Source organism: Zonotrichia leucophrys, unplaced genomic scaffold (genome assembly GCF_028769735.1).
Source record: "Zonotrichia leucophrys gambelii isolate GWCS_2022_RI unplaced genomic scaffold, RI_Zleu_2.0 Scaffold_168_101826, whole genome shotgun sequence".
Taxonomy (NCBI): Eukaryota; Metazoa; Chordata; class Aves; order Passeriformes; family Passerellidae; genus Zonotrichia; species Zonotrichia leucophrys.
This window is the reverse complement of record NW_026992373.1, coordinates 17,931-34,352: the sequence shown is the minus strand read 5'-3', so window position 1 is coordinate 34,352 and position 16,422 is coordinate 17,931. Positions and strand designations below refer to the sequence as shown.

At 51.6% G+C, this 16,422-nt stretch overlaps 1 pseudogene; it reads left to right on the top strand.

Moving 5' to 3' along the window:
- Window positions 1–13: 13 nt before the first annotated feature.
- Window positions 14–15,219, top strand: LOC135461100 (cilia- and flagella-associated protein 251-like; annotated as a pseudogene).
- The last annotated feature ends 1,203 nt before the right edge of the window (window positions 15,220–16,422 follow it).

Below are 16,422 nucleotides of genomic sequence, written 5' to 3'. Positions count from 1 at the left end.
GTCTCATGGAACCATGGAGACCAGTGTGACAATGCAGGGCCTGGTGTACCAAAGAGGTCATTGTGACACTGAGAGGCTCCACGGAACCAAGGACATCTTTGCAGATGATAGCAAGCTGGATGTGAGTGTTGATTCTGTGGGAGCATAGGAGGGCTCTGCACAGTGACCTGGACAGGCTGGATCCAGGGCCCAAATCCAACAAGGTCAGGTTTAACAAGACCAAATGCCGGGTCCTGCACTTTGGCCACAACAACCCCTGTGGCTCTACAGGCTGGGGACAGAGCAGCCAGGCAGAAAGGGACCTGCAGGGAGTGATGGACAGCAGGCTGGACATGAGGCAGCAGTGTGCCCAGGTGGCCAAGAAGGCCAATGGCTCCTGGCCTGGATCAGGGATGGTGTGGCCAGCAGGACCAGAGCGGCTGTGCCAACACTGATCTGCCCCCAGCTCTACACAACGACATTGCTGCTGTAGCTCCAGAGAAGGGAACACAAGGGCATCTCTGGAAAAACTTAGCTGGGAGATCCTTTAATTCCTTTAAAGCCACATGGAGCACAGGCCCTCACCCATGCAATTTGTGGTCCACAGGGAAGATTGAGAGAAACAAAATTATAAATAGCAAAACCAATGGCTTTTCTTTGTGGACAATATTAAAAAACTGAAACATGGGGAAAAAAGAAGAAACCCACAACCAAACCCAAAAGCATTATCAAAGGCGATTTATATTACATGGCCTTTCCCTGTTGCAGCCCCAGCACTGCCATCCCCAGGGCTGTGCCCGGCCCCGAGAGCACTCAGGCCCTACAGCAACACCAGGGCCAGCAGGGCAGCGGGGCAGGGCCACGGCAGCAGCACTGGCAACACCAAGTGCTGCTGCTGCTGGGCACAGCTGCTGGGCCAGCCCTGATCTGCCCCCAGCTCTGCACACAGACATTGCTGCTGCAGCTCCAGAGAAGGCAACAAAAGGGCATCTCTGCAGAAAACTCTGCTGGGACATCCTTTGGTTCCTTTAAAGCCACCAAGTGGGTATCCCTCATTGACACAATCTGTGGCCACAGGCAAGGTGGACAGAAACAAAATGAGAAATGGAACAAATATGACATTTCTTTGTGGGCAATATGGAAAAATAAAACAAAGAAAAATCTCTCACAACTGAACCAACAAGAAGTATTAAAGATTACTTTTATTACAAGTGATGTGCAGAAATGGGCCAGCAGTTTATTGTTCCTGAAATCATCCATTCAGCAGTTTCCTCACTGCAGCCTTGAGCTCCTGGTTCCTCAGGCTGTAGATGAGGGGGTTCAGGGCTGGAGGCACCACTGAGTACAGAACTGACAGGGCCAGATCCAGGGATGGGGAAGAGATGGAGGAGGGCTTCAAGTCAGAAAATACGCCAGTGCTGAGGAACAGAGAGACCACAGCCAGGTGAGGGAGGCAGGTGGAAAAGGCTTTGCGCCGTCCCTGCTCAGAGGTGATCCTCAGCACAGCCCTGAAGATCTGCATATAGGAGAAAACAATGAACACAAAACAACCAAATACCAAAAAGACAGTAACAGCAAGAAGCCCAAGTTCCCTGAGGTAGGATTTGGAGCAGGAGAGCTTGAGGATCTGTGGGATTTCACAGAAGAACTGGCCCAGGGCATTGCCATGGCACAGGGGCAAGGAAAATGTATTGGCTGTGTGCATGAGAGCAGTGAGAAAGCCACTGGCCCAGGCAGCTGCTGCCATGTGGGCACAAGCTCTGCTGCCCAGGAGGGTCCCGTAGTGCAGGGGTTTACAGATGGACACGTAGCGGTCGTAGCACATGATGGTCAGGAGATAAAACTCTGTTGCAGCACAAAAAACAAAGAAAAACATCTGAGCAGCACATCCAGTGTAGGAGATGGTCCTGGTGTTCCAGAGGGAATTGTGCATGGCTTTGGGGATAGTGCTGCAGATGGAGCCAGAGTCGCTGAGGGCCAGGTTGAGCAGGAAGAAGAACATGGGTGTGTGCAGGTGGCTGCTGCAGGCTATGGCGCTGATGATGAGGCCGTTGCCCAGGAGGGCAGCCAGGGAGATGCCCAGCAAGAGGCAGAAGTGCAGGAGCTGCAGCTGCCGCGTGTCTGCCAATGCCAGCAGGAGGAAGTGCCTGATGGAGCTGCTGTTGGACATTTGCCGTGTCTAGCCACAGGGACCTGTTCATGGAGAAAGGACAGTGACAAGTCAGGAGAGGCTGCTTTGAGCCAAACCTGGGCCATTCCCTGTAGACTGTCCCAGTGGGATTCACCCACCCTTGTTCCTGCTCTGGGAAATCCTTCACCCACGTCCCTGCCTGAGCTCCAGTTGTGCTGAGTGTGCCAGGAGCAGCCAGGGCTGTTCGTGGGGGCTGTCAAGGAGCCATCCCTGCCCTACTGCCCTGGGTTTGTGACCATGGGGCAGAGGGACAAGGCTGGATATTCAGGATTTGTCAGGGGAATCACTCCTAATGCAGACAGACTTGATCACGTCCACACTCCCAGTTCTATAGGACATTGATGGCCGGGGCTGATTTAAGGAATTGTTTGTGCCCACATATCATTCCTGGCTCTCTGAGGTCAGAAATCCCCAGCATTTTGGCTGCACTCAGAGTTTGTCACTGAGAGATGAGAGAGGCAAAGGATTCCCTGTGGCTGAGGGAAGATGAGGGGCTGGATGGGCTTGTTCCCAGCTGCCCTGGCTTTGCCCCTTTGGCTGCAATCAGAGCACAATGACACTCCTGGGTCACCCTGGGATAAACCAGACCCTGCCCAGAGCAGAGGGATCCCTGAATGTCTCACCCTCTCTAAAGGTCTCTTGGCAAGGTCTCAGCACCCCCTTGTGCCAAGGACACTCACATCTCCCTGGGCAAACCTAACAGCATTTCCTCAGCTCTGGCAGCTCTGCCCTTCCCTGTGGGACATTCAGGGAACTCCCAGAGGCTCTGGCACAGATTTGCACCCAGGAGGGCAGCTCAGAGCTTGGAAGGGCACAGCAAGGATATCCCTGGCTGTGCCCATGATGGGATCTCAGGGATAGGGCTCAGCTCATTCCCCTTTCCCATGGACTTCTTTGCCCACAGCCCCACAGGTGCCAGGAAAGCTTGGACACCCCATTCCCATGGACAGCCCTGCCTGGCAGGAATGCCAAGGGCAGAGCCTGACTCAGCTGCTGCAAATGCCAGAGCCTCCCTGAGAGCAGCAGATAACAGTGGCAATATCAGGGCAGGGCAGAACCAAGAGAAGATGTTGTGGTGCTGTGCCTGAGAGGGCAGGGCAGAGACAGCCGGGCACTCAGGACAGTGTTCCCGTGCCCAGCTGTGCCCAGCACCTCCCACACACCAACAGTGCCCTCATCCTGCCCCCAGCACTGCTCTCTTCAGCCCCTCTCCTTCCCTGAGCATCTCCCTGGGCCTGGACATTCCCTCCTCAGAGGAGCCTTGTCCCTGCCAGCACTCACAGAGCCCATCCCAGCCTGTGTGCCCTGGCCGGGGCCCTACAGAAACCTGCCTGTGTGCAGGGCCCTGGCTGGGGCAGGCTCTGTGTGCAGCTGGGCAGGGGCAGCTCAGGAGAGCCCTGCTGGGCCCTGCAGAGGTGATGCTGCTGCTGTCCAGGGCTGAGGAGTGGCTGAGGGCCCTTTGGGAGGCTCCCAGCAGGGAGACTGACCAGTTTAATTTACAGTTCTGCAGTCCCTGTAAATGTTCAAACGTTCGTTGTATGATCCTGTGTGTCCCTTTCAACTCAGAATGTCCTGAGATTCTGGGATTACAATTCCTGTTCTTCTTCTCTCATCCCCTTGTTTTTTATAATCAAAAGAGACAAATAAACCCCTTGCAACAGTGTTAGAACAGTAAAGTAAAAACCAGACCTTTTTTGGAAGCTTCCAGGTGTCCCAGTGGGGATGGGGCACACCTGGGGACTGATTTACACAATTAATTAAGGTTGATTAATAAAGAAAATTTATCAGGAACATCCAATAGGAGATTCACTTACCCCAGTTACACACCCCTGGCTCAATGCAATGGAGTAAGTCCAAGGGCTTCTTTGCCTTCAGTTTTTGTTATGACTGCTCACATTCTGGTCAAAAAACAAAATGTTCTTGTAGGTCCTCTTCCTGATAATAAGACTATACAGGATACTATATGTATTGTATACTATATGTATTTCAGGGATGCATTTAGACAATCAGCTTATTTTTCTAAAATCAAAGAAAAAGCTTAGGGGAAATAATAGAGTTAATATAGGATTATAGTTATAGAAGTATATAATAGTAATAGAGTTCATTAGGAGTTTAATAGACTTAAATAAGGATTATATATTTATAACTATGTAATAGTAATTTATAGAACTACAAATATATGAAAAATGTACAAAATGAAAAAATCATATTGTCATCACCCCAACTTTCCAAGCAGGAAATTGAAAACACTCTCAGGAAAGCTCCTGATCTTTACAGCAATCCCAGGCTTACCTTCCTTGGGAAGTGTCCTCTGGAGCTGTGCCCAGGCTGGTCTGGAGCTGGGAGCAGCCCTGCCCCACCCAGCCCCTCTCAGCAGCAGCCCCTGCCCTGCTCAGGGTGGCTCCTTCCCCCCACAGCTTCTCCCCAGTGCTTGGAGCAGCTGCCAGGGCTGGCTGAGAGCTGTCCCTGGCAGGCAGCAGAGTCCCTGCCCCAGCACAGCGCCCTGGGCTACAGGACCCTGCTCTGCAGGACAGCCCTGGGCACCCCTGGCTGCTCTGCTCAAGAGACAATCAGAGAATGTACTCACAGGGTCTGTAGGCATTGGGATGTTCCAGCTGTAGGAGATGGCTCCAGGAGCTGCAGCTGCATTGTCCTGCAGCCAGAGGTTCCTGTGCCAAGGGCTGGCAGTGATTCTGCCCCAGGCACTTCTCAGCACCTTCCCTGCCCTGACTGACTGAAGCTCTCTGTGCCTCTGTGCTGTGCCTGGGGTGGCTGCAGGCAGTGCCCCAGCCCTGCTGGGCTGGGAGAAGAGCTGCTCATCAAGAGAAATTTGCTTTTGAAGCTCTTCTTGGTTACCAGGAGCTGCCTCTGTGCCAGGAGCCTAGCCCAGCTCAGCAGCACAGACACAGCACAAGGACTTTAATGAGCCTCTGGGGCTTTGTGCTCAGGCCCGGAACATCAGTCCCTGAGAGGGAGCTGAAGAAACCTCTCCAGAACTCCAAGTCAGAATCCAACTCCAAAGTTTCTTGGACTTTTAATGGGTCCCAGTGAGGGACACAACTGAGAAAGTGTCCCCAAGCCCCAGGCAGAGAAGAGAACTGCAGGCAGTGATGACAGGTGGGGACAAAGAGAAGCCAAGTCTTGGTGCCCTGGGCCACAGCAGCAGGGTCTGTGCCACCAAGGGCTGGGAGGAGACACCTTGTCCTGAGGCCCTGGGGCCTCCTGGCACAGCCCCAGCCAGGCTGGGCACTGTCAGCTCCTTGTCCTGCCCTCAGCATCCCCCCTAGCCCACATCCCAGTGGCCTCAAGGATCTGCTGGAAGGAATCCCTTGGGGAGCCTTGGCCAGGAATTGCCCTGGGGGCTCCTGAATGCTCCCAGGGACTGCAGGATTTTCAAAGGACTTTGGGTTTTGCTTTTGCCTTGGAGTCTCTGAGAGGCTTGTGCAATCATGGCCTCCAATTATCTGCTGTAATTAGTCCCTGGAGAGGCTTTGTCAGTAACAACATTCAGTGGGGCTCATTAAGACTTCAGAGTACTTCAGTTATTTTAAGGTACTTGGTGTTTCCCTTTTGATACAGACTCTGTGAGAGGCTTTGCAATCGTGGCCCCAATTATCTGCTTTAATGAGTCCCTTGAGAGCTTTGTACTGACACTCAGTGGGGCTCATTAATGCCTTGAGATACTCAAGGTTTTTAAGGTACTTTATGGACTTAGGAATACTTTGAGGTACTTTTAAAGAGTTTCCTTTCCACACTGAGTCTGAGAGGTTTTTGTACCATCCTGGCCTCCAATTCTCTCCTCCAAGGAGTCCATGAGGAGCCTATGTTGGGAATCTTCCACCTTTCTGTTTTACAACAAAGATGGAACTGAAAGAATTTTGTGAGACTTTCTAAAAGCATCTAAACAAACATGGGACAATTAACAATACAACAACAACAACCACTCAGAAAATTAATAGTCCTGTTTTAGCTCGACATCATCCAACCCTTTAGTCCCTTGGATTGGAAGAGTTTATTCACCCAGTTTTTGTTTTCCACTTGAAGCTTCTGGAATCCTTCCTTCAGTACCTGAATGCTCTTGTGGATTGTCTCGCTGTGGCTGGAGAGGTTCATGCAACACATCCCTCAGAGTCTACACATCCATGCCCATGTGCCTAGAGCAAAAACTCTATCGCTGTTCTGCAAGGTGGCATGTCTGATGATCTCTATGTCTGAGAGCAGGCCACTCAATGTGAGGGAGGTAGCATTGGTTTGCTTACTTAACAGGCACCCAAGATGGTCTAATTCTCCTAAAGGTTTACCTGCAGCCACCCAAGGTAGTTCAAATTGGGGGTGCTACCATCCGATAGCTGGATTAAAGCTTTCAAAGCCAACTCTTTGATGTCATCCAATACTTCTCTGGAGATACCTACTGCTTGATCATCTGGTAGGCTGTGTTGTCCTTCTCCAGATGGTTGATTGTCAATTCCGCCCTTGTCTCATTATTAGCATAGTCTGCTATTAATTGATTTAGTAAACACTTCCATCCCCCTTTTCACAGGGTGTATTCTGTAGGTGACAACAACATGGTCATAATATATTTTAAATCATAGGGGATTAAGACCTGAGCAGTAACCATGGCCCTCATTAGGCCATTAAAACAAGGTAAGTCCTTCCTATGGTCTTTAGGTGCCCTACACAGCTCCTTGATTTCCTTGTAAACCAATGGCTGATAGCTGGGATTCTGCCCCCTTTTTTCATATGGGGGCAACGAGGAGTTTGAGACTATTTGCCAGTCTCCTTCCTTAACTGGAGGTATGGCCCAGGGTGAAGAGGATGATTGACAGTGGGGGCATGACCTGCCGTTATGGGGGTGGAGTCTGGAGGTTCATTCATGGCAGGAGAGAAGGTTGTGGTAGTAGGAAGTTGACGAGCCAAGATGGAGGGAGGATGGTTGTGCTCCCAAACCACATTAGGGCTCCTTCCATCTTCAGTCTCCAGGGCATGATGCTCCAAGACAGCATTGCCATTGCCATCTTGGACCATCATGGAAGGTCTGAGAAAGGCAGGTTTGAGGGGAGGTCCCGAGTTAGGAGTGACCAACGGATTGAGTTTTCAACACGTTGCTTGCTGGTTAAGGGTCTCAAGGATGGCGTGGAAGATGGGGAGCATGTGGGGTGCTATGGGGTCCCTTGTGATCAAAAGGTTGTACAATTTAACCCTCCGTTAGTGTCAAAATTCAGTGGTATGGATTTCGACAGCAGAGGTGTCTGTAAAATTTTTAATGATCCACCTCATGATATATTTTAATGCATTTTTTGAAAATATTTTGTCATGATCAGTGACAATTAACTTAAAGCATCCATATACGTTCCTTTCTACTGTGGACATCTGGCTGCCCACTTTTCTTTTACTGCCTTATCGGAGAGAGCCACCGGAACACACCAAATCAGTTTTGGGAGAGGAGTGTGTGTTGTAAAAACAGAGTGGCCAAATGGGCAATAAATGTCTTGCATTTTCCCAAATCCACCTGCAATCCTATACAGGTGAAACCGTTGTTGTCCCTTCCTAACCTGGGCAAGGTCCATTGAAGAAATGATGAATCCGCTGGGCCCGGCACAATCTCAAATCCTAGGCAGCACTGGCCTATCCATCAGCTAACCCCAGCTGATGTGACTGACACAGGGAGCCCTGAATGTCATGGTCTCTATTCGGGCACCAAATGTCACAATGAAGGTGGCTGTGATTAACCTCTCTGGTTCCCTGACTTCAGGGCGAGGGTGGCGAAAATGAAAAAGAGCAGGATCAATGGAGTTTTTAAAATGAACTTTATTAACAGAGTGAAAAACAATAAACATGGAGAAGTCCTGCACAGTAAAGGGGACAGGATCCTAAAACCTGAGACAAATGGGAAGCAACAACATAGACACTTGGGGCTAGAAAACTAGAACAATAACCATATAGAAGAAACAAGTAACCAATAAACCAATAGGGGAGTAGAATTTGGACAACTTTGCATAACAACACTACAGGCTTATGGGGGAACTCTCAGGCTCACACCAAGTTAAAAGAATGACTCCCAGGACGTGAAACTCACGCCCAGTTCTTCCAAGGTAAAATCTGGCTGATTCTGAGTCACAGCCGGGCTAACTCTCACATTGCTCATTTGCACTGGCCCCTTGGGATCATGCAGCCCAACAGAGCCACAATGATGTCCTTGGTTCCATGGGGCCTCACAGTGTCACAATGGTCCCTTGGATCCATGGTGCTCTGCAGTGTCACAATGGCCCCTTCATTTCACAAGGCTCCCAATGTCACATTGGTCTCCATAGGAAGGAAACCACAGAGCCCCCGTGTTTCAGGGGCTGATGAGTGGCAACCACCAGAGGCCAAGGCAAGCCTGACCTGTCTGTCCAGGTGGGTTTTCTTGGAGCAACCCTTGGATATTTGAAACTATGAATGTGGAATCTTAATTTCAGACATTTGTGCCTGGAGAAGATGGATGTTTTTCTTCCATAAAACAAAAAGCAGAGAGCCTTTTCCAGTGTTTGGAAAACAGGTAAGTGCTGGCACTCAGGAATCAAAGTCCAACCATACCTGTCTGTCCTGGCAACTTTTGTCTGGCAGTAATCCTTGGACACACAGAAATTTGGAGGTGGAATCCAAATTTTGGCCATGGATGCCTGGAAAAGACGGACAGTTCTTTTCTATACAAAGGAAAGCCCAGAGCCCCAGTGTTTCAGGGGCAGATGGGAGTGGCCTTCCACATTCCACAGTCAGTCAGACTTGTCAGGTGACCCCTGGGAGACCAAGGCAGCCACACCTATTTCATGTTCCCTTGCTTCCACAGGGCCCTGCAGTGTCACAATGGTTCTCTTGCTTCCATGATGCCCTAAGGTGTCATAATGGCCCCTTGGTTACACAAGTCTTTAAGGATCTTAATGGTCTCCATGGTTCCACAAGGCCTCATGTGTCATAATGATTTATTGGTTCCATGAAGCCCCTCTGTGTCACCATAGCCCCCTGTTTCCATGGGCTCCAGTGGTGCCACAATGATCCCCTTATTTCCACAACTTCCCATTGTGTCACAATGGCCCCCTTCCATACATGAGGCCCTGCAGGGTCACAGTGGCCCTTTGGTTCTGTGTGGCCCCACAGTGTCACACTGGTCTCCATGATTCATGGGGCCTTGCAATGCCACAATGCTCTCCATGGATCCAAGGTGCCCTGCAGGATCACAATGGCCCTTTGGCTCCCCGAGGCCCTGAAATGCATCAATGGCCTCTTGGTTCCACAGAGCCACAGCACTTCACACTGGCATCTTGGGACCATGCAGCCCAACAGAACCACAAAGATGTCCGTGGTTCCATGAGGCCACACAGTGTCACAGTGGCCCCTTGGATCCATGGTACTCACAGTGTCACAATGATCCCCTTGGTTCCACAAGTTCCTACAGTGTAACAATGCCCTTTGGCTCCACAAAACCCTGCAGTGTCAAAGTGGTCTCCATAGGAAGGAAAGCACAGAGCCCCGGGGCAGATGAGAGGCAGTCACCAGAGACTGAGGCTAGGCAGACTTGACTGTATTGGCAGATTTTGTTTGGGAGAAACCCATGGATATAGGGAATTACAGAGGCAGAATGCTAATTTCAGCCATGGGAGCCTAGACAAGAAAGAGAGTTCTTTTCTATAGGAAGGAATGCACAGAGCCCCAGTGCTTCACAGTCAGATGAGAAGTGGCCCTTGACATGTGAAATTCAGTGGGAGCTGTCAGACAGCCCCCAGGAGTCCAAACCAGGCAGACCTGTTCCATGTTCCCTTGATTTTATGGGTGCTCACACTGTTGCAGTGTTCTCCTTGATTCCATGAAATCTTGCAATGTCACAATGGCTTCTTGGTTTCATGAGCCCCAACAGAGACACAAGAGTCCATTGGCTCCATGCGGCCCTGCTGTGTCACAATGGCTCCTTGTTTCTATGGGCCCCACTGTTTGATTACTGACCCTTGCATCCATAGGGCCCCTGAGTTGCACAATGGTCTCCTTGATTCCATGAGGTTCCGTAGTATCACCGTGGTGTCCTTGGACCTGCATTGTCAGAACTGACCCATGGTTCCATGAGGTTCTATAGTGTCACCATGGTCGCTTTCAGAGGCTGGATGAGATCGATGTCCCAAGACACCTTGGGATGCTCGGAATGCCTGTGTGAGGCCAGGGCTGGGTCAGGCCTTGGCTTGTGGTGGGACAGAGCCCCACCCCCAGCCCTGGCCTGGCAGAGCTGTCAATCATACAGTGGGGGGGAGGGGGGGTGGGTGGGTGATGTTGACCCAGCTCTGATTGGCCGAGCTGTCAATCAATCACACACCAGAAGCTGGTGTCTACCCTGGTTGGACAAGCACCTGGCAGTCCCACCTCAGGGGTGGGCCCATGAAGGCCCAGGGGCTTAAAAGCCAAAGCACGAGGCCAGCCCATGATCTGGGTCTTGCCTTTTCCTAGGGTTCCTCTGTTCCTGTTTATAAAGCTCGGTACTGATGTGTGTGTGTTTCTATAGATCTTCTGTCTTTCTGGTGTTCTCTATTTCTTCTCCTTCTACTCTTAAATACCTGGAACATTTTTGGGTAACTTAACATCTTAAGGGCTAAAAGTTTTTAGGATAAATGGCTAAGTTAATGAAGTTAATGCTTTGATAAGAGTTTTCTGTTGAAGTGGTTGCTCTATTAAATGCTTTGTTCAAGTTCCTTGATTGTCTATATTTTGCCAGTAAAATTTTATGTCATTTGGACCTCTTAGCTCACTTGGTTAGAGCATCATGCTGGTATCACTGAGGCTGTGGGTTCAATCCCCGTGTGGGCCATTCCCTTAAGAGCTGGACTCGATCATCCTTGTGGGCTCCTTGCTACCAAGAATATTCTTTCCATTGTCCGTGTTGAGGATATCTGGTTGGTGTTTCTCCTGTGCACCAAACTCAAGTAAAGAAATCTTTGGTTACCCCCAGCATTTCAGTGTTCTGGGGTGCTCCAGCCCTGCAGGCTCACAATGGCCTCTTGTTTCCATGAGGCTCCATAGTGTCACACTGGCCCTTTGGTTCCATGGGCCCCAACAGTGCCACAATGATCCCCTTGGTTCCACAACTTCCCACAATATCACACTGGCCCCTTGGTTCCATGCGGATCTGCAGTGTCACACAGGTTTATGACATTTGTCCTTGCTGCCCCTCACATCGCACTGCCCCACAAACAGCCCTGAGCCACCCGTGAGGGACAGGCCCTGCTGTCCCAGGCTGGGCTCAGGGCTTGGCCTTTCTGCTTCCCCCAGCCAGCCCAGGCCTTGCTCACCATTGCAGTTCCCTGCTCAGAGCCTTTGGCTACCTGCAATCCTGGCCTCAAGGATCTGCTCTCACCAGGCCCTGGGCAGCCTTTGGCACTCCCTGCCCTGAGTCGGGCCCAGTGATGCTCCAGGGGACTTGGAGCTTTGCTTCTGATTTCTTGAGCAGCTTCTTCAGCCTTCTCTCAGTGCCTGAGGGTCCTCAACTCAACCCCAAGTCCACCATGGGCTTGATTAAAATACAGAAAGCACTTCGGGGCTCTTTCTCCAGCTTCAATGGTTTTCAGGTCTTCAGGACTTGTATAGCTCACTGGAGTCAGTTTAGAATTCTTTTCAAGAGAAGATTTCAAAGTACACCTCATGACTTTTCTTCTTTAATCAAGTGAGTATTTTTTATTTTCCAGTTCAGAGAAGAGCTGATAAAAGCATTCCTCAGGTCATCTTGATGCTGAATGTTTCCTTAGGAGGTCTGGGCACAGAGAAGAATGAGCCCCTTGAGGGCTGACCCTGTTTGGACAAGCTCCTCCTCACCCCCAGCCTCACCATGTCTGACATGGCCCACCTGGCACTGACATCCCTTTGCCCTCCAGCAGATCCTTGTCCCCTGAGCTCTGCAGCTCCATGTCCCAGACCAGTGCACCATATCCCACCTGCTCTCCTCAGGGCTCTGCCTGCACACAGGCCCTGGAGAAGTTTCCTGTTGGGAAGGAAAGAATGGCAAAGCCTGAGCAGGTTTCCTGAATGACAAACCCCACTCAGGAACCACCTGCTCAGTCCAGGCGGCCTGGAATGGTATCACCTTTCTCCAAGGGCCAGTGTGAGCAAAAAAGATCTCTGGAAGCAGAATTCTCTGAGTCTTGCAGCAGAATTCTCTGTCTGTGTCCTTTCCCTGGATCTCTGTTGCAGATGGAAGCTGCTGGTGCCATCCTCACCTTTAACCACTCTCTTGAATGCAAACAGATGTTCCCAGGTGTGTTGAGCAGGATTTGCTCAATGCTTCTAAAAAACTTTTGTCTTCCTTATGGAATGAATCGGCCATTTTGGCACTGAGGGGGCGATGTGGAAGCAAGGAGTCAGTTGTGACCCTGGAGTCCCATGGAAGCAAGGGGCCATGGTGACACAGCAGGGCCACATGGATCCAGTGGTCCATTGTGACACTGTGGATCCAAGGAGTCCACTGTGACACTGTGGAAGCTAAGGGAGCGAGGGAGGCCATTGTGACACTGAAGAACTTCATGGCACCAAATATCCATGGTGACACAGCAGGGCATCATGGGAACCAAGCAACCTCTGTTGGCAGTAGGGAAACTCATGGAACCAGGGGCCCTTGTGGCACTGTAGAACCAACAGAGCTGCTGGACCTTGTCCCAGCTCCTTGGGAGGCACGGCAGGAGCAGCACCCTGGGAGCCTCGGGAATGCCCCTCTGGGATCCATGGCACACACTCCCAGGGGCTGGAATTTCAGTTCCCAGCCAGGAAAAGATGTTCCTGCCCTTGGAAGAAAAGACCTTAAGAAGTGCGCGGGGGCGTCCACGGCCCTGGAATCCGGCTATCTGGTGAGGGGCGAAGGCCAGGGCCCCTGCGCATCAGAAAGCAGCCCCCCTCGGTGTCTTGGCCTCGGGCTGGGCTGGGGGATAGCTCGGAGCAGCGCGGTGAGAGACGAATTAGGAGGCGACCACTTGCTGGGGGTAAACTGTCGGTTTATTACAGAAGAACCAACAAGGAGGGGAAACACCCAGCAAATGGCCCCAAACAGGGGGCAGGAGAGGGTTTTAAGGGAAAAGGGGGGAAGAAGGCAGGGAAACCCGGCTATCCAATAGAAATACATATTTGGAGGTACGAAACATAACTGATATACCAAAGTAACCAACTGTTATAAATCATAGGAGGGGCTCCGGGGCTACAGCCAACCATAACTCCCAGAGAAAAGAAAATTCTCGAAACCTGGGAGGAGAAAAGGAGTGATTGACTGAGCCCAAGGAGGAAACAACTTTCACTTTATAAGAGAAACCAGGGGAGGAGCAGTTTCATTTCCATAGCAACCTAACTGGCAGGGTAGCAGCAGGAAGTCCTGGGAAAGGGAGAAACCATTTAATACAGAAAATGGGGGGAGCAAACTAACGAACTTAAGAACACACCACAGCAAAGAAGGAGCCAAAAGCCAAGTGGAGCAAGGTCTTACAGTGACATTTCACTGCCAGCCTTCAGAACTTCATCCATGGTTGTTGTAGCTCCTGGATTGGGAATTAAATCGGGGCAGGGTCTCTGGTGGCAACTGCCCTGGGTCAAGAGAGACACTGAGAGAGAAACAGAGCAGGGAAAGAAAGGCAGGAGAGAAAGGAGGGCACAGACACAATCAGCTGAGAAGGTGGCACTCTGAAAACAGAACTGGAACTGATTGAAAACAAATGTGACAGAAAGAAATAAATTTGTAGCTTTGGTTTCCTATCAAAATGCATTTTCCTCAATTTCTCACAAACCTGCTCCCAGTGTCATACAGCCAGGCTGTCAAAAAGTTTTTGTTCTGAGTGAACATTCCAGGCTGCAGCCACAAGGAGACAGGGAATGGGGATTTTCCTGCTTTTGAAGAGTTTGACATCCTGAGCTGAGGAGAGGAGGAGGCACCAGAAGAAAAGGGCAGCTGGGCTTCATCCTTACACAGGGAAGAGGGAGGAGAAATTCTTCTGTCCTGTTGACAAGGAGGATGAGGATGATGAGGAGGAGGAGAACGAGGAAGAGGAGGAGGATGAGGATGTGGAGGAGGAGGTGGACCAGGAGAAGGAAGATGCAGAGGAGGACAATGAGGACGTGGAGTAGGAGGTGGATGAGGAGGACGAGGAGGTAGAGGAGGAGGAGGAAGAGGTGGAAGAGGAGGATGCCGATGATGTAGAGGAGGAGGCAGAGGGCGAGGATGAGGAGGACAAGCAGGAGGAGGCAAAGGACGAGGACGAGGAGGAGGAGGAGGATGAGAAAGAGGAAGAGAAGGAGGAGGACAAGGGCATGGTTAGAGGAGGACAACGAGGAGGAGGCAGAGGAGAAGGACGAGGACAAGGAAGAGGAGGAGTTGGATGAGGAGGAGGGCACAAAGGAGGAGGAGGTGGAGGAAGAGGAGGAGGTGGAGGACAAGGAGGAGGAGGCCAAGGAGGAAGAGGAGGAGAAGGAGGAGGAAAAGACATGGAGGAGGACAAGGAGGAGGAGGAGGTGGAGGAGGTTGACAAGGATGAGGACATGAAGGAAGAGGAGGACAAGGAGGAGGAGAAGAAGGAAAAGGATGAGGACATGGAGGTGGAAGAGGAGATGAGGCAGAGGAGGAGGACAGGGAGGAGGAGGACGAGGAGGAGGAGGAGAAGAAGAAGGAGGAGGATGAGGAGGTGGACGAGGAGGAGGAGGACACAGAGGAGGAAGATGAGGAGGTGGAGGAAGAAGAGGAAGTTGAGGAGAAGGATGGGGAGGAGGAGGTGCAGGACGAGGAGGATGGGAAGGTGGATGAGGAGGTGGAGGAGGAGGACAAGGAAGAGGAGGACGAGGAAGTGGACAAAGAAGAGGATGAGGAGGAGAACAACGAGGAGGCAGAGGAGAATGACTAGGAGAAGGAGGGTGAGGAGGAGAAAAAGGAGGACAAGGAGGAGGAGGAGGAGGATGAGGAGGACAAGGAGGTAGATGAGGAGGCGGAGGAGGAGGAGGATGAGGAAGAGGAGGAGGAGGACCAGACATGGAGGAGGAGGAGAGGGAGGAGGAGGAGGACTTAGAGATAGAGGACGAGGAGGAGGCAGAGGTGAAGGAGGAGGATGAGGACATGGAGGAAGAGGAGGTGGGCATGGAGAAAGAGGAGAATGAGGACATGGAGGAGGCGGAGGAAGATGATGAGGACAAGGAAGACAAGGAGGAGGAGGAGGAAAAGGAGAAGGAGGAGGATGAGGTGGAAGAGGAGACGGAGGACAAGGATGAGGTGCCAAAGGAGGATGAGGAGGAGGAAGATGATGAGGACATGAAGGAGGAGGAGGAGGAAGAGGAGGGGGAGGACGAGGAGGAGGAGGTGGAGGACAAGAAGGATGAAGAGGAGGACAAGGAGGAGGAGAAAGAAGACAAGGATGTGATGGAGGAGGAGGAGGACAACGAGGAGGCGCAGGAGAAGGACAAGGAGGAGGATGAGGACATGGAGGAGGAGGATGACGAAGAGGAGGAGGAGGTGGAGAAGGACGAAGAGGAGGAGGGGGAGGACGAGAAGGAGGAAGACAAGGAGGTGAGTGAGGAGGAGGAGGAGGACAAGGAAGATGAGGACGAGGAGGAGGAGAAGGACTAGGACATGGAGGTGGAGGGCGAGGAGGAGGAGAAGGATGAAGAGGAGGAGGACGAGGACCAGGATGTGGAGGAAGAGGAGGTGGACAAGGAGGAGGTGGATGAGGAGGAGGAGAGTGAGGAGGATGAGATGGATGAGGATGGGGAGGACGCGGAGGAGGAGGACGAGGATAGGGAGGATGAGGAGGAAGAGGAAGAGGAGGAGGAGGGTGAGGATGTGGCAGACATGGATGAGGAGGAGGCCAAGAGGAATCAGGAGGACCAGGAGGAGGATGAGGAAGAGGAGGATGAGGACAAGGACAAAGATGTGGAGGAGGTGGAGGAGGAGTTGGCCCTGGATGAGGAGAAGGATGAAGAGGAGGAGGAAGACAAGGAGTAGAAGGACGAGGAAGTGGAGGAGAAGAATGATGACAAAGAGGAGGAGGACAAGGAGGAGTAGCAGGACCAGGAGAATCCCACCGCTCCCACCACCTGCACAGTGAGCCTGCATTACCCCCAGCCCCGAGCGCAGGTGAGGGCGGAGGCCGAGCTCGCCCGAGCTCCAGCCAGGGGTCTCCGGGAGGATTTTTTGGAGAGTGTTCAGAGCCGGCAGATCCTGGACTCGAGCCCCGGATATCTCCGGGCTCCCTAAGAGGAGCTTTTTCGGGGGGAGA